The sequence below is a fragment of the Neopelma chrysocephalum genome, unplaced genomic scaffold (assembly GCF_003984885.1).
Source record: "Neopelma chrysocephalum unplaced genomic scaffold, ASM398488v2 Primary Assembly neopelma1_69, whole genome shotgun sequence".
In the NCBI taxonomy this organism is placed as follows: domain Eukaryota; kingdom Metazoa; phylum Chordata; class Aves; order Passeriformes; family Pipridae; genus Neopelma; species Neopelma chrysocephalum.
Window position 1 is genome coordinate 11,585,613 of NW_020897729.1, and position 22,183 is coordinate 11,607,795.

A 22,183-nucleotide genomic window follows, 5' to 3' on the forward strand; every position below is an offset into this window, starting at 1 on the left:
GCTCCTGAGAATTCCCAGAGAAACATTAGAAAGAACAGCCAGCTGCAGATGCTCTTATCCTGGTGAGTGAAAACCTAGGAATACTTGAAATACTCCAGATAGTTATGACTGGGCAGCAAATGCCACAGCAAAGATCTCTTTGTTTTAAGTAAACCATTAACAGAGCAGCCCAATCACAGTGATAAAAACCACACTGATATTCTTGGAATAAACTCCCTCCCTGTAACTGGCCCATCCAAAACTAAAGCTGCAAAAACTGAGATTCTTCCAATAGCGGGGAAAAAACACATAAAGAGCAAGCTCCTGGGACACAAAATTTGGAAAGCTGATCTTTGCAACACAGGAGATTTACTAGAATTACATTGTATTACAGCAAAGGAGGCCTGCTTTAAAATTTCAGTCCAAAAATAGCCTTTCTCACAGTCCTACTTTGAGTGAATATATAATATTAATGTCATATCACATCACATCATATAATTAAAAATTTTGCCCTTTGCACAGCCAAATTCTGATTCTTAATTACCCAACTGATTTAATCCATGGTTATGATTTCAGAAAGAACAGTGTGTTTTAACAACAGTCCATACCTGATTTATTAAACTCCTTGAATTATTGCACCTGGAGGGAGTTTAAGTACCAATATATTTGGCATTTTGAACCAAACAGGTTTGCGGAAAAAAAACTAATAAAAAAAAGTGTGTCTCAGTTCTCCTCTCTTTTGTGTCACCACATACACAGGTCAAACACAGAAAGAAATAAGATTTTCAGTTTAAAATCCACAGTTGTTATAGGACATTCTATACCCACAGCAAAGGGAGAAGGTAACAATAAGGAACACCTTTCTTTCCAGTCTTTCCAGTCTCACTCATCTCAGTCCTGCAGGGCCTTGCTTTTATAAACCCCAAGCCAACAATTCTTTCCCACCACATTTCAATTAATCTCACAGTCTTCAACAAATTAGAGCATCAGTTTGCAGCCCCTCTGCTCCTACACAGGTGGTGTCTGTTTAAGCCTGAACTGCTCCAAGTCTGGTCATTCACCTTGTTTTCATAAAACACAATCGTGGTTCTTTTTTTCCTTGGCAGAAAGCTCGATAAGAGTATGGCCTTAATCCATTAAAAGCATTAAATCACATTTCTAAGTGGTGAGCCTTGGGCTCCATCCCTGCCATGGGAATCTCATTCATGTGGTAACACATGTCTTGTTGGCAGCCCTTGGATAGGCCAGTGGAGCCAAGGACGGGACAGTGTCCCCATCCTGACTGTGTCAGTGGGAGCCAAGGACGGGACAATGTCCCCATCCTGACTGTTTTGGTGGGAGCCAAGGACAGGGAAAGCTCCCCATCCTTCCCCTGTTGGCACGTGAGGGAAATGTGGCCACAGGTCACAGCAGGGGTGTCACCCCCGGCACCCAGCACAGACTGGGCAGAGGGACGAGCGATTTGGGGAGATAACCAAGGACAGGTCACTGTTGTCAGCCCGGCACTGAGCCCAGCTGGGGAGGGCACAGAGCTGGGGGTGTGCCCAGAGCTGAGGGTGTGCCCAGAGCAGCAGCACCTCCGTGCAGTCCATGGCTGTTGGGAAACACGAGTGTTCACAGCTGACCTGCCACTGACAAAGAGTCGAGGTCCCTTTACCCCAGCCACTGGTCTCCATTGTCCCTCTCCCTCCCGAAGGGGACAGATGTTTCCCTCATTTATGCAGAGGGAGGACAGGCAGATAATGAATCCCAGAATGAGTTGTTCCTTCAGAAGCTCCTAGTAACCACAGGGAATGCCAGGCTGGCTGTTCCCAAAACATAGCCAGCTTTGCCCAGGACTCAGGCACAGGACAGCAAATGGGAGGCAGCCACTGCTCACACATAAAAGCTTCTGTCAGGGCAGAAGAAAAGCTCAGCATGGTTTTAGTTCTGTATTTAAAAAATACAGTAGGAAAAGCTCTTCATAAGTCTAAACAGAGGCAGCTGAGCTGGCAGCTACACCAGCCCCATATGAACAAGCACAAAGCAGGGACCTTCCAAATCCATTAGGAGAAAGATTACAAGATATTATTTTAAAACGATCCATTTCCCCACCAGGCCACGAACCATCATTTCACTCAGACATGCTTCACATTTTGTCCATTCCTGTTTTCTATGGAGAAGTGAAAAGCCTGTTCAGAGAAACCAGAATGGAACGGAATAGATTTAAATGTGCCTTTGTGATAAACACTATTAAAGACTGTTTACTTAATAGAGAATAAAATTAGAAATGGAGTCCTTTTAAAAAAATAATAACGTGTAAAGTAGAGATAGTTGCTATGATTCTTAAAAAACTCAGGCATTATTTCACACATCTCAACACCTATTAAGGGTAAGACAGAGAGCACGAGTGTCCTGCCTTGGAGATTTGTTTCTTTATTAAGCCTTAGCAGACATTGTGTCTTACAGGGAAATGGATGAGATGGAACAAAACACGACTGGAGTGAGAATGTCCAAGACATGGAAAAACAAGCGAAGAACAGGCAGTTCCAACTTGTGTATTCACAGGCCAAACCCCAGTCAGTGAAAATGAACAGATGACTTAATCACTTTAACAAATAAGGGTTCTGTTTGGATGTGCTCAGTTGGAGAGAAAGCCCCTGCCCGGCTCCTTGCCGTGCCCTCTGCCCCGGGCGCTGCCATCGGGCCTCTCAGGGCAGCAGGATGAGGTCCAGCAGCAGTCACAGGGCACCAGCACAGCCCGGGGTGCATCCCTTCCCCAGCACAGGGACCCCCCCTTGAGTGGCCCTGGGGTGGTCCTGGGTCCATGGAGTGCTGTCCCCAGGCTACAGGAGATGCTGTTCCTGCATCACCCAAACCTAAGTCATATGTGGAGCAAGTCTTCCAAGTGCAGTCACGGCCTGAGCTGGAGGAGCAGCCTTTCTCCTGGCACCACTGAGGCACCAAGTGCCCTCAGGTTCCTTTGCTGGAGGAAGCCCTGCCCTGTCAGCAGGCAGAGGTGTGTCTGCCCTCAGCCAGCAGTGCTTTGGGCCAGTCACACCCTGTCTGCTCCTCAGGGGAGGCTGTGCTGGGAACCCTGGATGGACAGAGTGGAGCTGAGCACAGCCAAGGGCCTGGCAGTGCCCTCACCTCCTGCCACAGTGATCAGGGGCAGAGGTTTATGGACTTACAGCAGGAATCCCACTGGAGCAGCTTCAGAGAATGGTTTTGCCACTGCCCGTTCCTTGCTAGCAAGGAAAAAGAGAACAGCTTCCTTCCTTCCTTCCTTCCTTCCTTCCTTCCTTCCTTCCCGTGCTCCAGGACTCTGTGGCTTGCCCGGTGCCCAGCCAGCAGCACACCCTGTCAGTGCCAGGGCAGACACAGCTCAGCCTCCTGCCCCAGGGATGGCAGGCTGGGCTGAGCTGGGCTGGCATGGCCCTGCTGGGCTGCACCAGGGACAGACAGCAGGGACAGACAGTGGGACACAATCCAAGGCCTCTAAATCCTTTGTTTCTTCTGCATTCAAATTCTCGAGGTAGATAAAGAGCAGAAGAAGTTCATGACTTACATTCCCAGACTGATAAGCTTGTTTCCAATTAACTTTCACACTACAGCTGAAACTGTAGTGTGACTAAAACTTTGAAGGTGGAAAAAGTGTGAAAGTGTTTGACCTTGGCCATTGCTTATCCCAGTGGCAACAGAAGAACTAAATTCACTTTTTCTTTTTTTCACCTTATTTTAGTCCAAAAAAGAGCCTTGTGGCAGAAGAAATGTGAAAAGCAAATGAAGAAGAGAAAGTTAGATTTCCCTGTCCTTGAGGAGATAAAATTCAGCAAAACCAAAGTGACCTTGGTCAGACTATTTGATAATAAATGGGTGAGCCTTTCTCCCCAGCCTCCCTGGAAATTTAAAACTCATTCCTAAGAGCATTTTTCACCTTCTTCCAAAAACTACCCAAGCTGAATTCATGGAGGTTTTTCTGCAACTGACTGATCTCACCTGGAGACAGATGATAAAATAGAGTCCATCAGAGAGTCCAAAAACCACCTTCCTAATCAGGCTAAATTACTGCTGACCCAATCCCATTTCACTCTGCCCACATAAAATAGAGCTGTAGCAAAGACACCCAGTGTGATAATTGCTACTGGACATTAATTATTAGCTATTTCCATTTACAGACCAGAATAATACACACATGTTAGCTTGCCAATCATATTACTTCACATTTAAGGCTAGGGACTGAGGCAGAAAAATGTAAAAAACACTTTAAAGAGTGATTGTTATACAGTGGCAAGCATTCACCCAACCAGCAATTAAATCCCTCGCACAAAGGCAGTTTGTAAGAGATAAACTAGTTTAAACAGATCCCAGGAGCAACACAAGTGTGATTTGCAAACACATCAACTGCCCCTGTTTTTCTCACGTTGCCTTTGACTCCTGAGCTGCCTCGTGCACACTGTCCTTGTCTGTTCCAGCCTTCCACCCTTCATTCCTGCTCCATATTGCTGGAGTTGATGCCTCCCCCTGCACAGACAGGAATGGGGCTCTCCTGGTGTCCCATTTGCCTGCCCAGCAATCCGTGACCCTCCCTGGCAGTTCTGGAGCCCTGTGATCTCTTGGAAATCCCCCCACAGGAAACCCTCACCCAAACTGCCTGTGCCCAGATCCCTGTCTCCAGCAGAACCCCACGTTTGCTTCTTGGACCTTCCTGCTCCCTCTGTTCACCAAGGCTGCTGCAAGAGCTGGGATCCTTCCCAGGGAGCTCCAATACAAGCCCTGACAGTGACAGTTCTCCTCACAGATCGGGGTGTTTTTCATGTGGGAATTTAAGGAGCAAACAAGTGAAAGGCTGTTTGGATGAATCACTGGAGTGCAGCACCCTGAGATTTACATTTCAGACTCCACTTAAGGCACAATTCCTCTGGTATTCACTGCAGTATTTCAGCTGTGATGAACACGTGGAATTAATAAGCAACACAACACACTGTAACAAGAGTCCCACTGCTGTCAATGCAACTCAGGAGAGTCAATAGAGAACAGTTATTTATAAAAACACTAAATCATCACGAGACTATTCAAGAGCCTGTCACAGAGAAATCTGCACAGTTTAGCACTGGACTTGGAGTTCATAAGAATCCTCAGGCAAAGCCAAACAAACCCCTGGCTGTCAGCTGGGAGGTGTGGGACAGCCTGGGCTGACTCCAGGGCCAGCACTGGGCCAGCATGAACCTGATCTCCTGGTCAGGCAAAGGACCTGAGGGCTGTGTGAGGGGGGTCTGCTCCAGGGAGAGAGCTGAAGGAGCCAAGTGTGGGGTAGCCAACCAGCAGACTGTCTCTGCCTGTTCTACAACCCTTGCTCTGGGAGAAATGCCTGGGAACCATATTTTCCTGCCTACCCAAACCCACGTCCATAGCATTTGTACTTTCAGATATGTACACAGCCATGAGGATGTGTGTATATGCACAGGGACAGCTCACCCAGGGGATTTGCTGAGGGTGATGTTACCACAAAGGAAATTATACATATCTAATTATGTAAAAAAAAAATGTAATGTTTGACTCAGGTGACCACTCATGTCATGAGTGATCAATACAATCAAAATTATTGTGCCAAGTAATTGGACCTGGGGCCACCAGCCCAGCCCAGGAGCCCTGGCTCAGGAGCAGGAGGAGGTGATGAGCCCTTGGGACAGGAAAAGGTCAGAGGGTGCTGGGGTTGGCCCCACACAGTCACTGCTGGAAGGGTCTGAAGGTACAAAACCTTATGCAAGTCAACAAGTCATCTTCAACAGGCCTTGGGTGTCTGGCTGGAGTGAGCACAAGGGCTTCTTCTGTTAGGAACCATTGCCCAGAGAAGCTGTGGCTGCCCCATCCCGGCAGTGTCCAAGGCCAGGTTGGATGGGGCTTGGAGCAACCTGGGCTAGTGGAAAGTGTCCCTGCCCAGGGCAGGGGGTGGCACTGGGTGGGCTTTGAGGTCCCTTCCAACCCAAACCAGTCTGGGATTGTAAGGGAAAACAAGAGTATGAGAGAATGACTGTGACCATTTAATGTTAAAATATGCAAGTCTGTTCCTGTGTTATTGACAGAGACATTTTTGTTATATCAAAAAGCAGCAAACCAGCCCTTTGATAGAAACTGGAACCACAAGAGCAGTAACAGAATTTCAGAGCAGAAATGAGCTTGAAGGAAGACTCAGAGATGTGTTTGTAAGGAGAACAGAGGATCTGCCATCAGTAAAGAGGCACAGATGTGAGCATTTGAACTGACAAACTCACTCCAAATTTGCAGTACTGATCAAAGGGTTGACATGGAAAAACATCCCTGAATTTCTTCTCCCCTGTAAATTAGCAAGCGTCCCTCATTCAGTTGTACTTGATTGCTTGTGGGAAATGCCCTTTATAGCAAATAGGAAGAACACAGTAAAGCTGCAAGAATAACACTGCCTGTCATCTCTTACCTTCCCCAAGGCTGTCAAAAATGGAAGTGTTTAGCATACATAGACCATTGGAGCATATTAAAACTCTGAATTTCAGTTTATCTACAGACTTTGCTCTTTAAAGAGGCAGCTGAGAGCCCCTTGCACTTTGGGCAAAGCCTCCAGGAGCATATTGAAACAAACCTCTACACCACCCTTTCGGAATTCCATCTGCTCCAACTCAGGTCACAAAAGAACCTTCTTATTTTCCTTGTACCTAGAGAGAGTTCAGCACAGGGTCAAAGGAGAAATGGTTAGAAATATTAAAAATGGAGAGGAAATAAAAAAGGGAAAAAAATCTCAGGAGAGCAGATCCTAGAAATACTGAAGTTTAAAGCCTGAGAATTGGCAAGTGGCCAAGGAACATAGTGCAGAGAGACATGGGGATTGCAAGGAATTGGCAGGCAGACAGCATGGGAGATGCCAAATGAGAGCTCTCAAAGAGTGAAATGAGTCACAGCTTAAAGAAGGAGATCTAAGAAAGAAAATCCAGCACAAGGGAGAGGGAGAGAAAGGAGACACGATCCAGGACTTGCAGCTTGAAAATGTTGGACAGAAATAACTGAGAAACCCAATTCTCCAGATTCAATCTGGGGTGTGACAGAGAAAGGCAACAGCCCAGGTGATGGGGCACACAGAGAAAGCACTTGCAGGGAACCGGGATAAAGCCACGGTCCAGAAAAGCAGTGGAATGTAAGTCCGGAATGGCTCCCGGGCAGGGAGCTGCAGGTTTCTGGGAGCATTTCTCTCCCTTATCTCCAGGCTTTGCTATGCAAAGTGAGCCAGGGCTGCCGCGATGCTGCTGCAGGGAGGAGCAGATTCAACAGGAACTCATTCCTTTGTAAAAGTCTCTTGGCTTCCCTGGAGATTTCAGACAAACCTGCAAGTTTAGGCTCCATATGAAAGTTGTGCTGCACAGGACTCTCAGCTGGTCACGGCTTTATTTCTGTCTCTACCTGCTTGCCATGGGAAGGAATAAAGCCTTGTCTGCTGAGAAAGGGCAGAGTCCTTGTTCCAAGAGAGATTTAACTATAAAAGGATGTGCCACTTGTTTTGCAATCTGCAGCATCTGCTCTTCAGCTCTGACCTGGGCACACAGGCAGCACACAAGTGCTCTCTGCTGTCGGCTCATCTGAAATCTGGAGCAGCTTCTGGTGAGCTCTCCTTCCCTCTCTTAGGCTCTGACCTCTGATCTGTAAGCTGAAGTTGCTGAACAAGGATACATGCTGAATCTTTACCCCGAAATAATTTATGCACTCTCTTTATCATTTGTGCTTACTAGTCCTGATTTAGCACAGTTAACACCAGCAGTTGTAGTCTCAGGTCCAGGGAGCTCCATGCACAGGTGCACACACACGTCCAACACAAACCACTCAGTTATAATTCCAGCAGCTTCACTGCCTTCTCCCTTCACAGCCATTTTCCCTTTGGGTAGAAAGGTGGTGTTTTACCACCCCCATCTTACACACAAGTGCACTTTGAATCCCTCTCTAAGCAGGGATTAGGATCGATGAGAGTGGAGGGGGGTGTGGAGGAGGCAGGTGGGCTGGCTCTGGGCTCCCAAAGCCTCTCACCTCGCTGAGCTCACGGCCCGTGGGACAGAGCAGGAACAGCCAGACCCTGTGGGTGGGTGTGAGACTGCTCAGACTTTCCAGAGGTGAGGCCTTAGAGCTGCTGAGGACCAGGAGCACGTGAGCAGGGAGCTCTGCCCCAACCCTGACTGCTCAGTGCCAGTCCCACAGCAGAGCACAAACGGGGTGTAACCAGCTGTGGGGTCCAGCACGTTCACCTGAGCCTCGGGACCTGTCCAGCCCTAAAACTGATCGAGTGGGGGATCCCCCACCCCCAGTTTCTGGCAATGTCCAGGGTCATTTCCCCAGTGGTGTGGTTTTGTTAGGAACTACAGAGCAGTACCATGGAACTTGCCCAAAACCCAAACCAAAGTGACTCCTGATCCTGTGCCATACGATGGGCTGGTGAGCTGGGATGGATTTGGGACATCCAGCACCAAACACCTCAGCGGGAGGGAGGCACAGGGCCCTCCAGATCCCAACCACAGCTTTGGGAATGGCAAAGCCTCAGGGAGTTTTATTGCTTTTGCTGAACATTAAATAAAGGCAGCAAAGCTCTTAAAAGAACAGAAAGCTCATGGCAGAGTGTGGCCTCACATGTTTATCCCGTGTCTCCAGAAGTACTCGGAGCATTTGCCATGTGGAAAAGCAAGCCAAGCAGCTATTTTTAAACTCCTTTTATTCAACACATATGGGCTGAATTCTGTTAGAAATAACAACTTTCTGATGTAGTTATTGCAATTGCCACTAGACAGAGCTGTTCATCTGATTTCTAACCTCAGCAGTATTTGTAATCCCAGCGATGTGCTAGAAATCCAGGAGGAGTTTGTGTTACAGACCCCTTCAGAAAAGTGGCACATGCCTGTGACAAGTGCCTGGCGTGAGCAGCCAGGGTGGAGCTCTTGCAGGACACCATAAATACTCTCCTCACTGGAGCTGAGGGCAGCATCTGCCTCTCATGAATTCCCTGGTCCCTCACCAAGAGTGAGTGATAAAGAGATGACAGATGAGAAAAAAACCTGTTTTTTCTTGGTTAAACTGCAGTGTATGTGTTGGACTTGAAAATAAGGAATACATCTGGAGATCTAAAAGTGCTGTGGCAAATCCCTGACTGTGGAGTTACTGTCACACTTTGCCAGAATTTGGGAAAGGTGCAAACAACGGTACCTTTGGAAAACAGAGAAGTTTTCATTCCAGGCAGGGAACGTGTATTCAGTCAGTAAGGGAGTGCCAGAGGACTGGACTCAATGATTAGGACAGTGCAGGTCGTTAAGATACAATATTGCAGTTAATCACCAGGCAATGCTCCATCTGACCCTGGTTGCTGCAGCACTGCTGAGGCCTCCTGCCCAGTCCCTCCCACCAGGTGATGCAGAAATCACCCTGCAAATTAAGTGCCTAGGGACATCCATGGGGTTGTGCCCGTTGGTAGCATCCAATTGTCTGCTCTTTTCTGAGAAATTGAGGGTAAACCACATTTTCTTTAAAGACAAGCAAGCCTTCCTTTTGGGAGGAAGCAGAGAGAGATCAGCATCAGTGCTGGTTCTCCCAGGCTCACACCCTGATTTGCATCACAAGCAACCCGGAGCAGGAATTTCTGGAATTTCTGCAGCTGTATGTGCAGCACTGATTTCACCTGGTGATTGGAGTTAGGCAGCTGTGGAGGCCCAGGCAGGTCCAGGCCAGAGTCCCCCCAGAGCAGGGCTGTGAGTGTTTCCCAGGGGGTCAGTCCGTGTCCCTGCTGCTCTCAGTGTGGGGGTTCAGGTGCTGTTTCTGTGTCAGGGAGTGCAGGGAACTGTGGGCAGGGACCCTCTCAGGATGTGCAAGGGCCCCAGAAGGACTTAGCATCACACCTCAGCACCTTAATTAATACCTTTGTTACTTCAGAACATACCTGTGAAACCTTTGGCTCTTTTTCTCACTCCCTCAGCTCACTGACTGCCTCGTTTGTTTTCTGTCAGTCCTTGCCCTGGCCCCAGGGTGGCTTCCCCACAGACCTGCAGGGCTCTGCCCAGTTCCCCCCCTGCCACCCTGCTCAGCAGTCAGGAGAGGTGAGAGAAGAGCCCCCGGCCTGGCTCTGGGCTCCAGCTCCCCTTGAACGGTGCCACAGGCACTGAATGCACACTTTGGCTCTGCTGAGGTGACACAGGCACTGAATGCACAGTTTGGCTCCGCTCTCAGCGTTATTCCTCCCCCAAACACACCAAGCCCCGGGGTCGAGCCACGCCCAGCCCGTTGTGCGGGTGGAGGGAAGGGATCGGGATCGGGATCGGGATCGGGAGGGAGGAGTGGGTTGGGAGCAGGTGGCAGTTCCTGCTCTCTGCTCCACCTCCTGCCTGGGGCAAAGTGCAGGGCCACAGCCCAGCCAGCAGCACATTAAACCAGGGTAATTTAGTAGTTGCAATTTCCAGCACTAATTATTTCTGCAAAGCTTCTGAACCCAGTGGCATTTGTTGCACCTATTGCCTCCTCACCTCTTGCAGAACTTTTAGCTGAGAGAATTAAGAGATTGGTGATATCCACATGGAGATTACAAAAGGAAACTCTGATCCCTTTGTCAGTTCCTCTGATGATCTCTGGACATTGGCAAAGGGTTAGTCAGGGTTTGAAGGCGTGTAAGGCAGAAAGAAACATCAGCAGGTGTGTAGGAAACACTGCAAGAAAGATTCAGGCCTGGATACACAGCCCAGACATTGGGTTCCCGAGTTCTGCTTTATTCCAGGTCATTCTCCCTCTAGAACAGCTCAGTGGAACAATGTCAGGAATTTAACATTACCTGCTATTCCCAGGACTTGCTTTCCTGAAGTGCAGTTCTGCTGTGGGGCTTCAGTGAGGACACGAACTCCTGATCCTTGGATTTCAGTCACAAGGATGCACTAGAAAAGCACAAGAGGAGATTAGATCACCAGCAAAATTAAATTATTAAAAATGCCCAACTCTCAGTTCTAAACACTATGGTGACAATCCAGCTGCATAAAACCCTTGCAAGTGGTTTAGAAAGTTGCACATTCACATTCCAGTGGGTGATGCCTTTTTTTGCATAGAGATTATGTGTGTATTTGAGGAAATCTCAATCATAGCAACAAAATTTCATCTGCAATATAAATATCTGTTGTACTGTCACCTTGGAGGAAGCTCTGCATTTCACAGGGGTCAGGGATTGCTGAGAGAATGATGGAGCACAAAAAGTAAATCTTGGAAGTCTGTCAGCTAATTGCACAAACGACTCTTTTGATACAGGACACAGAAAAAACTGAGGATGAGAATTTTCCAGCCCCTTCTGTGTGTGAGCACATTTTCCAGAGTTAAGGATTGAGCACAGATCTGAATGGGGTCTTTGGGCTGTCCTTAAGTTCTGTGCTCTTCTGCCCACCAGATTACGGGACCAACATCCGACCAGTCACTTCTACACTGTAAAACTGTTGGGTGATTCTTAGAGATAAAACATTTATTTGTGACAGTACAAAATTCAACTACAGCTACATCCACTGCCAGGCTCCTGCTTTCCCCCTGTGCCTGCTCTTGCCCCCCTGAGTTCTTCCCCCTGTTTTTGTCCCTTCCTATCTGCCATGATATCTTGTTGACTCTACCTTGAAGTCACTGAGACCAGATCAGTTGGAAACATTTAGCAGTCCATGAACTGAGTTCTTGTCAAACCAGCCTCTGGTTTTTTACATTTTTTACATTTACATTTGCAAATGTGTTTTTTCAGCAAACACAACATTTCTTGGGCAAGACATGATGTAAATATTGGCTGACAGTGTCCTAGCAGCAAAGCTGTGCAGATAGTGGCCACATGAAGGAGTCTGCTGTATCTGGGCTAATAAAAGCAGGATATTGTTCCTTTTCCAGTCCCCATGCAAGGGCCATACTGCAAGAATAATGCTCCACTGCAGCCAGGGAAATCACACCAGTACTGTTGGCCAGGGTTGGAACAGCACTGTGTGCATGCAGCATGCATGGAATGTAAATTGATTTAATTTTGATGTCATGATAATTAATTTGATAATGGTCCCTGATATGGGAACATGAAGCTCAAGTCTGAGAAATAGATTCAAGAATATGTTTTGTTTTGGGAAAGTGACACCTCTGACTTTAAAAAAGAGAAATTCATGGATTCTTGAGTTGATCAGCATAAAAAACCTTCGTAGCAAAGTCAAGTTCAGATGAGGGTGAAGCCAATGAAGTGCTCGAGCTCCAAAGGCTCCAACCATGTCCTGGTTCTCGAGATGTTGGAGGGTGGCACTCTGGGGAGCTCAGCAGTGCTTTGGGAACACCCACTCGCTGTGGCCAAAGGGCCTGGAGGTCACTCACCTCCAGGTCAGCCCTGACCCTTCTCCCTGCAGACCCGACACCGGGTGGTCGCTGGGCTCAGAGATGGGGGCACCCGGTGCCCGAGCTGGGCCGAGTTAAACCACAGCTCAGAGCCGCAGCTCCTCCTTTCTGTCACTGTTGGAAAGTTTTCCGTGTATCTGCTTCTCCATCCCACCACAGAGTGGCACTGCAGCAGTTGCCATCCGGCCCGGCCGGGGGGGAAGGAGGTGAAGGGCTGGTGACAGTCAGGTCTGGGCTGCACTGGGTCACCACAACCACCCTCTGCTCACACTGGAACCCTGCACAGCGGTCACTTCTCTGCACTTGCAGGAGCCATTTGGGGGGGGAATTTCATGCTTTATGTCTACTGACAGTCTGAAACCTTTCCTTCTGCCCTCGAGCAGGACCCACTACATAAACCACAAGGAGCACAGGTTGGGTTCTGGAACACTGGAACTGGGTTGGACTCCCTTCTCCCAGAACAACCCTGTGCTGGGAGGGCTGTCCGAGGCTGTGTTCAGCTGGCAAAGGCTGTCAGCTGGAATCACCTCAAAGTGATGGGGAAAAAGTGATTTCTGAACTAATCAAAGCCATGATACCTTTGTCCTTATTCATCTCCAGTTTCAAGGCTGTGAGGAGCCGCCTGCCGAGAAGAGCTGGCCAGCAGTCCCGGATTTATTGGCCGTTTTGAGCCAATGGTACATCCATTGGGAATTCACCCTCTTCCAGCTATCTTCACACAGGCCAGCTCCCCCGACCTGCATCCAGACATGCTCTATTGCCACAGCCAGGATTATCTCTCTGGCTTGGCCCACGCACTCCTCTGTTGCCTTCCCTACCCCGATAGCTGAGGCAGAGCTGGCTCCAGCAGCGCTGCTGCCCCAGCCAGCTGGCAAACCTCCTCCCTACCAGCCTGCACTTATCATCTCCCTCTCGGCCAAGAACTGTTTTGGGATGATTTGTTGCCACTGAAGTGCTGCTGCTCCCAGCAGCTGCCTGTCCTGTCTGGCAGCCGGAGCCAGCTCTCCTCCAAGTGTGGTGCTGGCAGGGCTTGGCTCGGGGACCCCTGGCAGGGCTTGGCTCGGGGACCCCAGCCAGGCACAAGTCATGCTCCCAGACCTAGTCCCTCTGCAGTCACCAGAAAATAGCCCCCAACTGCTGGGGGGAAAGCAGTGGCATGAGAACTAAAGGAACCAACAAGGAAATGGAGTAAAGAGACAGAAAGGAGAAGCCAGACACTCTTGGGAAACTCTTATTACTGAAAATGCTCTAAAATTAGTGTGAGATAGAGAGAATGAAGGGACCGACGGAGCTCATCAACAAAAATGCCATACACCTCATGCCACATCACACCCTTCTCATGGGGGAGCTTGCTCTGAACAATATGAGCTCATCTTCCAATTCATCTGGGGTGCAACACATGGAAATGGCCAAAGTGCTCCAAACAGTGGGTGCCTTGTGTGGGCTCACCCTCCTCTGCTGCAGTTGGAATATCGGAACACAAATGGAGCCATCTCGGCATGAATGTGAAAATTCAGGCTCTGTGGAGCCAAGCAAACCTTAAACCTTCTGCTCTTCACCAACCTGCCTCCTCCCACAGTGGCCTTCTCTTGGTTAGAGAAGTGGGGAGGGAACAGTGGCCCTTGGGCCTTCCCTTGGCAGCAAGCACACGCTCCCTTTTGGAATGCTGGATCCAAGGAAATTGCTGTGAACCCAAAGGGCCTCACCCAAGTGCTCCTGTTGGCACCAGCTGCCTGCCCAGGGCAGGTCTTTATGCTGCAGTTGGGTCGGGGTGTCACCAGCTCCAGTGCTGAACGTGTTCTCATACACGTAAGACTCGAGTTTTCCCATTTTCTGGCAACAGACCACAGTTCCCACAAAGTGTAAAGCTGGAGCAGCACAACAGGATAGCAGATTCCCCACAAACCACTGTCTACACTAAACTGTTATTAATTATTATCTCTTTTATGAAAGTGATGTCTCTGTCATCACATTGTCCCAGATTAAATGTTGGAAAAGATATTTCAAATTTTCTTTTATTTGTTCATGCATAATGAAAATAGTGGAAAATCTGATTCAAATTAAGTAATTTTTGTTACCTTTAACAAACAAGCTCTTTCAAAATGAATCCCAAATTTACTTTCCAGGTTTTCCTTGAGTCAGAACGTATCTGACACTACCCTTAGGAATTCCTGGTGAGTGATGAATACAACAATAACAGAACACAGTGCAACTGAGCTGGCACAAGGTTTCCAGCAGGGCTCTGACCTCTCTGTCAGGCTCATTCTGGAGATCAGACAGGCATTAAGGCAGCAGCCCCGGGCTCCAGGCGTGGTGCTGTCTGGGAGTGAGGGTGGGGTGAAGCTCCGGAGGGTGTTTCCGTGCCACACTCCAGCCTGTGGAAGTGGCCATGCGGCTCATCCATCCCGGGCTGGCACTGCCCCTCTGGTGCCACACACAACTCCTTACTGAGAACCAGCAGCCCAAGGAGAGTGGTCACCAACAGCCACGCCTTGTTTGGAGCTGCTCCCCCTCGCCTCCCAAACCAGGAGGGTGTTCCACAGCTCTGTGGGTCTGTGTCCTCTGAAATTCCTGCAGCTGGAAGGGCAATTAAACACCAAGAGCTTCAGGAACTGAACATGAGCACCTGGTTCCAGGGAAGGGGAGCTGGGAATAGCACCCATGGCAATAGTGCCCCTTCCACCAGCAGCTGGTTCTGGCACTGACCTGCCCCAGGGCCGGGTGTGCTGTGGGGCAGGCACGGGAAGAGGGGATTTCTGTTCCTCCTTCTCTTGCCATCCTGGGCATCAGGTCATTAACACAGCCTGTCTTGGATCCATCTGGAGTGAGCTCTGCCATGGCTTGGGAGCAGAAGGGAGATGGTATCAGAGAGTGAACGGAGAGAAGAGGTGCCAGAGCAAACACACATGGATGGACAGTCCCACGCCCCTGTGCCACGTGCTCACAGGCTGGGACACTGGGACACTCCAGGCCTGGCACATTCCATTCACAGGGCTTTTTGTGATGGTGTGAAGAACAAGGGAGGTTGGGGTCCTTCTCTTGGGGTGCCCCAAGGGCAATTCAGCCTGCAGCAGTCACCAGGCAGCAGTCAAGGGGCTGTCAGACCAACCTGGCAGGGAAAAACTTCCAGACAACCTGTGCAAGTGGAGGCAGCAGGGACAGAGCCCTGGGGAGGTCAGGCCAGGAGATGAGAAAGGGAAGAAAAGCTTTGGGGGAGCTCTGAGCCAGCATGAAAAGCTGCTGTCACTCATTATGCTCCAAAGCTATTGGTGTTCACTTAGTTTTTAATTGGAATGAGAAAAGCAATATTGTTTTTGCTTGCTATTGCTTTGTTACACTTGCCATCTAACTTGATTCATGGTAATCCTTTTACCACAGCCATCTGCCAATTTGCAGGCAATTACTTGGACGTGCTGAGCCCCTCTGGTTGCAGGAGAATGTTAATCTGCACCATCCCTCCTGCTTTCCATGCACCCCAGCAGTGTGTGCCCTTCCCCTGTCACTGCTGAGCAGTTCCCAAAATGGACTGAAACTCAGGACCTACTGGGCACAGCTTTGCTTTTGATGTATCAAGAATGCTTTATCCTTCCATTTTCAGGGATTAAGCAGTTCCTGGGATATATTATTCTGATTTTTTATTATTCTGATTTTTCCGTAAATGTGCATTGTTTTGCTTGAATTGTTTTTTCCATATCATTACAGAGCAAGATGAAATTTCCAGAACTTGAAGACAAAACGAACAGTGCTCTGGATATTTAAACCCATTTACTGTCCAGGCAGTTAATGAAAGTGCAGATCCACTCCTTAAGTTCAGGGCCAGCTGTGTCTTCACCTTCTCCCTTGTTTGGAGGGACAGGGTAGGACTTACATCCCTGGAGGAGTGGGAAAGACTTTTTTGTCATATTTTTGTCATCAGCAGTTGAAGACTGCCAGGAATTGCATGAACCTTCTGAGTTTTCCCATATCAAAACGTGGCCCAGACTTTGCTGCTGCTGAAGCTGGTGGGTTCCACGTGAAGGGGCCTTCAGAGCTGGAGTGGTGAGGGCTGTGCTGTGCAGCAGGAGAGCCAAGAGCAGGGCTGACATCTGGGGCTGAGCTGGGAGGGCCCAGCTTTGTTCTGTCAGCAAACTGCTCCTGGAATATGTGCCTGCATTCCTGCAGAACCAGAGAGCAAGGACAGCTGGGATCCAGTGTGGCCTGCAGAGCACACATCCACCTCTCCTGGGTCAGCTTTTGGAATTAAACTGTTGGGTACAGGAGGGTGCAGAACAGACTGGGTTAGTCCTCAGGAAGCTCTGAAACTCCGGGGATATTGGAATAAATCCATCCTCAGCTACATTCCCAGCCTGCACAAAGGAGGGCTTGGGCACTCGAAGGGAGAAGGCAGCTCCAGTTCAACCCCTGGGATAGACTGAATTTGTTAGTTAATTGTGTGTGCTTCTAATGGGGGCAAGTTCTGTTCCAGGCACTGTCCAGAGATGCTGCCTGAGATGGGAGGGGGGCAGGAATCCTTCCAGCCTCCCCCCAGCACTGGCCAGGAGTTATGTTCCCCAAAGCATTTCAGCCCCTGCTGAAGCCACTGCTGACCCTGAGCAAAGGCAGTGCAGCAGGCAGGAGTGCAGCAGGCAGGAGTGCAGCAGGCAGGAGTGCAGCAGGCAGGAGTGCAGCAGGCAGGAGAGGTGTGCAGCAGGCAGGAGTGCAGCAGGCAGGAGAGGTGTGCAGCAGGCAGGAGTGCTGCAGGCAGGAGTGCTGCAGGCAGGAGTGCTGCAGGCAGGAGTGCAGAGAGGGATTACTGGCACACCAGGGCTGTCTGAGTGGCTGAACAGGCCTAATGCCACACAAACCTCCTGCTCCTTGGAACCTCTGAGTCCCACACAGAGGCACATTATGGGATTGTCAGTGTTAGAGAGGGAATAAAGGACACAGCCAAGGCTTTCCAGCTGGCATGTTCAAATGCTCTGCATCTTGCTCTGAGACCTGTGCAGGGTAACTTCAGCTCATCACAGATCTCCCATCCAATTGCTGCTCCAGATAACAATGAAGTCATTAAGTTTACCCTGCAATGAGCCTAAACAAGGGAACAGTCTTAAAATCCCATGTCTGTGTGCCTGCAATCAGCACTTACTTAAACATATTAACCTTAAATACAGAAACAAGGCACAAAGTTGGACCCTGCTGCCTTCAGCCAATGATTCCCTTCCCCAAAGAGGGGGGACACTCAAAGAGCAGCTGGCTCAGGCCAGGCTGTGTCCTGCTGCTCACACCACCACTCACAAATCAGCTGGCTGCAGAGCCAAGCATCACATAGAGACCATATGGCAAAGACACAACAGACAGTAAAGAACAATACAGACAGAGAAAATTAATGCCCTCAGTCACCAGAGGCTCCCCCCATGTTGAAGAGGACCCAGCATGGACCGTGGGGCTGTGCAGCCCTGTCTGTGGTGTAGCTGTGCTGAGGGAACCCCCTGGCACAGGGGAACAGCCTTTGAGAACCTGCTCTGTGTTCCTCGGGCTCACAAAACTCAGGGAACTAAACTTTAAATAAGCCTTTTAAATGAAACTCTCAGAAACCACAAAGGCTCCTGGGACAATCCCTCTGGGATAACAAATGCAGGATAGAAATAAAGTGGGTTTTACTCACCATTTTCTCTAGTCAATGAAAAAGAGGCATTTTATTTCCTTTTGGTTTCATTTTACACCTATAAAATACTGAAGAGGAAAATTTTTTCAGTTGTCAAGGGGAAAGAAAGTTACAGTTTATTAAATGTGGGGTTAGATAAGTCATAAAATAACAGAATTGTTTATGTTGGGAAAAGCCTTCCAAGACCACCCAGTCCAACCATCCCCAGCACTGCCAAGGCTGCCACTGACCCATGTCCCCAAGTGCCACATCCACATGGCTTTTAAATCCCTCCGGGGATGGGGATCCACCCCTGCCCTGGGCAGCTGTGCCAGGGCTGGACAGCCCTTTTGGTGAAGAAACTGCAGCCAACAAGTCAGACCGATGAGAGTTGGTCCATGTGGTTTTCCTTTCTCCTGCACTGCTGTGACACACAGCTTCAGCTGTGCCAGCAGTTTTTCCCAGCTGGAAATGGATGCAAGAAGAGAACCTCCCATGTCATCCAGGAGGGAGAGTGAGCCCAGGCCAGCAGGGCAAAATCAAGGAGGGGCATTGCAGATATGAAACCCAGCTGCTGGGAGGTTGTACTAAATCAGAGGTGATGATGATCCCAGAGGGTGGGAGACCAGCCATCACCTATCAGCCAGAGATCATCAACTAAATGATCTGACTTAGATTCACAACTGAAACTTGAGTCACAAGTCAGAATCTACAGCTTGTGTTATACACTATCAGTTGTATTTTTCATAAACATATGACACTGTGAGGCAGATAAATACAGGGGTTTCAGTAGTATGATTGGGGGTGAGCCACACTGAAGGACATGCCCATGATCAGCACCAAAATGGTCCATAATTCATTAAAACAAACAGGAACTAGTGCAGATGAATGTCCTCCAACTGGAACTGAAATGCAAGTGTGGTGGAGCCTTCAGCTACCACAGAAATAATTATTTAAAAATTGCCAAAATATTTTGTCCTAAGCTCTGTGATTGCCTTGAGGAAACAGAGAAGACCCTGTTTGTACAGATGTACTTGCATTTGCCCAGCAGCATTCCTGGTAGTCCAAGCAAATCAGGAAAGGTGGAATCACAGCAGGAGCATTCAAGTCTTGTGCAGGCACAACAACTTCTAGGAAACATCTGCCTTTGTTTCTTTGTCATCCCCTCACCTGTGAGCCAGTTCAGACAAGAAGCTCCCCAGCAGCAAAAGGTGCAGTGCCCAACCCTGCAGCACCTCAGCCACTGGGATATCACAATGTTTGGGGCCTGGGGGCCTTTGGCTAAGGCAGATCAGTGAAAACAGCCAGTCATGCCCAGGACCAACTCATGGCTGCCTGCTTCCATCTGGGAATGACTGATGGATCCCATTGTATATCCTGACTGCATGGCCAGCTGCTGGGAAACTTCTCCTCTTTCTGTGTTTCACCAGTGGGAGTTTTCCAGGTCCGATATTAACCTTTCCAGCTACAAACAGGCTTATTCCTTACCCAAAAATGAAAGGTCAGTGGTATTCTGAATCATTTGTCTAGATAACAGATATTAATAAATTTATCTTGGCCTTCAAAGATGAAACCTCTAGGATGCAATCAGCCAAATGAACAATGAGAGCACAACAAAACCCCTTTTCTGGATCCTGGGCTGGTCAGCAGTTCAGGGCCCATCAGGGGCCAGGCAAAGAGCTGCTGTAACTAGTTAAGGTAAGGCATCCCAACAGAAAAAGTGTGGGAAAGAACTGGAAATAGGAAACCTGAAAAATGTTAGTACTTTCCAGGTGAGCCTGCACACACATCACTCAGCAAACCCAGCCCGCTGCAGAAGCAGGAGGAGCTGGAGCCCGGGGACAGTTTTCTCTCTTGCAGGGTCACTGGGATTGGGGAGCTGAGGAGGAATGTACTCCTGGGGAGGGAGCAGCTTCTACAACTACCACTTTGTCACGCTCTTCAGGAAATAATTCAGGAATGTGTAGCACCATTTGCTTACTTTTGGATTAAATGACAAAGTAAATCCCTGAGGCCAAAGCAATCTTGCAGAATTACCCCCGTGCTCCGTTCATCACTGCAGGGCACCAGAGCTCATTGCAAACAGCCACACAGTTAGAAAAGCCCATCAAAGCTACTGGTCTATTAAGTCTGGCTGATGATTCCATGGTAATAAGTGATGTGCTCCAAAGAATCTGCTCTCTTCATAAAGGAGGCAGGATGAGACACCTTCCTGGCTGCCGGACATCCTGAGGAATGCTGGGGAATTCCCCTCACTGTGGTCACACAGCAGAACACTGACATCACTAAGGGAAATGCAGATGTACCCCTGAGTGGCTCAGGGGCTTGAGGGGACAACTGGGGTGATGTTCCCAGCGTGTCCCCCACTGCCAAGCACTGATGGTGGGGACATGGCTCAGGGCATCCATCTCTTGACAGGGTCTATTGCTTTATGCAGTTTGCTATTGCTTTGAACACCCAGAATTAAATGGGAACAGAAAAAAAAAGATGTAAAAGAGTAGCTTTACAATATGGGACTAACTACAGCAAAGCATCTGTGCTGTGCTCAGTCTGAAAATATGTAGTTTGTCTTCATCATACTGAGTATGGGCCAAGCAATGGGAATTTGGGTGGGAAGGCTCTGCTTTGGCAAGAGAAACCCAGAAACATGAGAAACCCAGAAACCCACAAGCGTGTGCCATGTAGTGTCTCTGCTGGTGAGCCCCTGAGAGCTCCTGGTGTGTGCTGTGTCCCAGGAGTGCTGCTCCTGCAGTCCCACACACCAGCTGGGACACACACCCAGCACTGGGCTCTGTGGAGCTGCAGGGGCAGGAGCAGGGGGAGAAGAGGCTCAGGCTGTTCTTGGGGCTGTGGGACTTCAAGGGCTGCTGTGCTCCAGCACAGAAAGGCAATAAATCACTCACACACATCTCTGTTTGCCAGCTGTGGAGACTTAACAGGAGCAAGGGGAGGGATAACAGAGGGATAACGTGACCCCGGGACAGAAAAGCTGCTACAGTTGTAGGGCCACAGGCACAAGAAAAAAGGCAAGGAGAGAGTTCTTTCTGAATGGGAAAGGAAAAGGAAAGACCATATTTATCATCAAGGTAATATTAATCTCTAGATCCAAACTGCCAACAAAACATTTTGGAATGACTCCTCAGTCATTGACTGTCCCAGGGGAATGAGGTGTTCAGCTTGCTGAATGCCACGTGGGGCTTTATCCCAGCAATATGTGGAATATCAATTGCTGTCATGTTGGTCATAAAGAAACACTAAACAGAGGAGGGGAAGCCCACTGGATTTCCAGAAGGCTTAACTGTGCGACTTTTCATTTCTGCACCCATAACACGGGTTATCTGTGTTATTCTGCACCCAGGAAACACAGATTTTGCAAGTGGCTCATTTCACCAGAGAAACAGTCAGCTACCATGGAATGTACTGGTCATTAAATGTCTTCATCAGTGCCCATGAAATCAAAGACAGAATTCCCACTGACCTCAGTGGGCAGGATCGTGCTCCACAGCCTGATCCAAAGACAACAAAAGCCAAGAGAAGATGCTCACTGATTTCAGCAGGTCAGGTCAGGATCTCAATCCTTCAGCACTGTACATGAGGGAGTTTTGCCATTAAGATGGAAATGAAATATCCTCCTCCCACACCATCAGGGGGAAGTCACGGCATAACTGATGAAAAGGCAAGTCAGAAAAATTATGTTGTCTTTCAGTGAGGAAGAATGTTATCTTGGAAACCAAAGCTCTAACATGAAACACCCATAAGCAAAGCACTTGAAAAGAAACTTGATACTAATGATATGCTAAAGAGAAACAGCAATAAAGACCAACCCCCTCCTTGCTGACTCAGATAGGAAACTGTGGGGAGGATGCCACAGGATTGTTTATTCCATGCTTAACTGCCACGTACAGAGTTGTCACCTAAATAAGCATCTTCTAAGCAACTGACTGTCTCTGCACTCGACTGCTTTGTCAGAGCAATGGCTGAATAATTAATAATTAATACCAGAACCAGAAGTACTCCAGTGCCAGAGGAACTACAGTAGGAAGAGTAAAGAGCTAGGGAATGAGCAGAAAAACAGAGCTGCACCTCAGCACTTTACTTTTTCTCAAGTCTGTATGATTGGGGCAGAAAATCATGGAGATCTTAGAAGGAACCAGTACAGAAAACAAATTTCTTACCAAAATTATTTGGTGGAATCTCCGCACAGAAGATTATACTGTAAAC

At 48.7% G+C, this 22,183-nt stretch overlaps 1 long non-coding RNA gene across 3 annotated transcripts in view; it reads right to left on the bottom strand.

Annotated features, from left to right (window-relative positions):
• LOC113968861 overlaps positions 1 to 22,183 on the bottom strand; it is a 77,664-nt gene that overhangs the window by 3,278 nt on the left and 52,203 nt on the right. For all 3 annotated transcript variants that reach the window (XR_003534659.1, XR_003534661.1, XR_003534660.1), the window contains exon 3: positions 10,781 to 10,880. This is a non-coding gene — a long non-coding RNA (uncharacterized LOC113968861). The remainder of the gene's footprint in view (positions 1 to 10,780; positions 10,881 to 22,183) is intronic.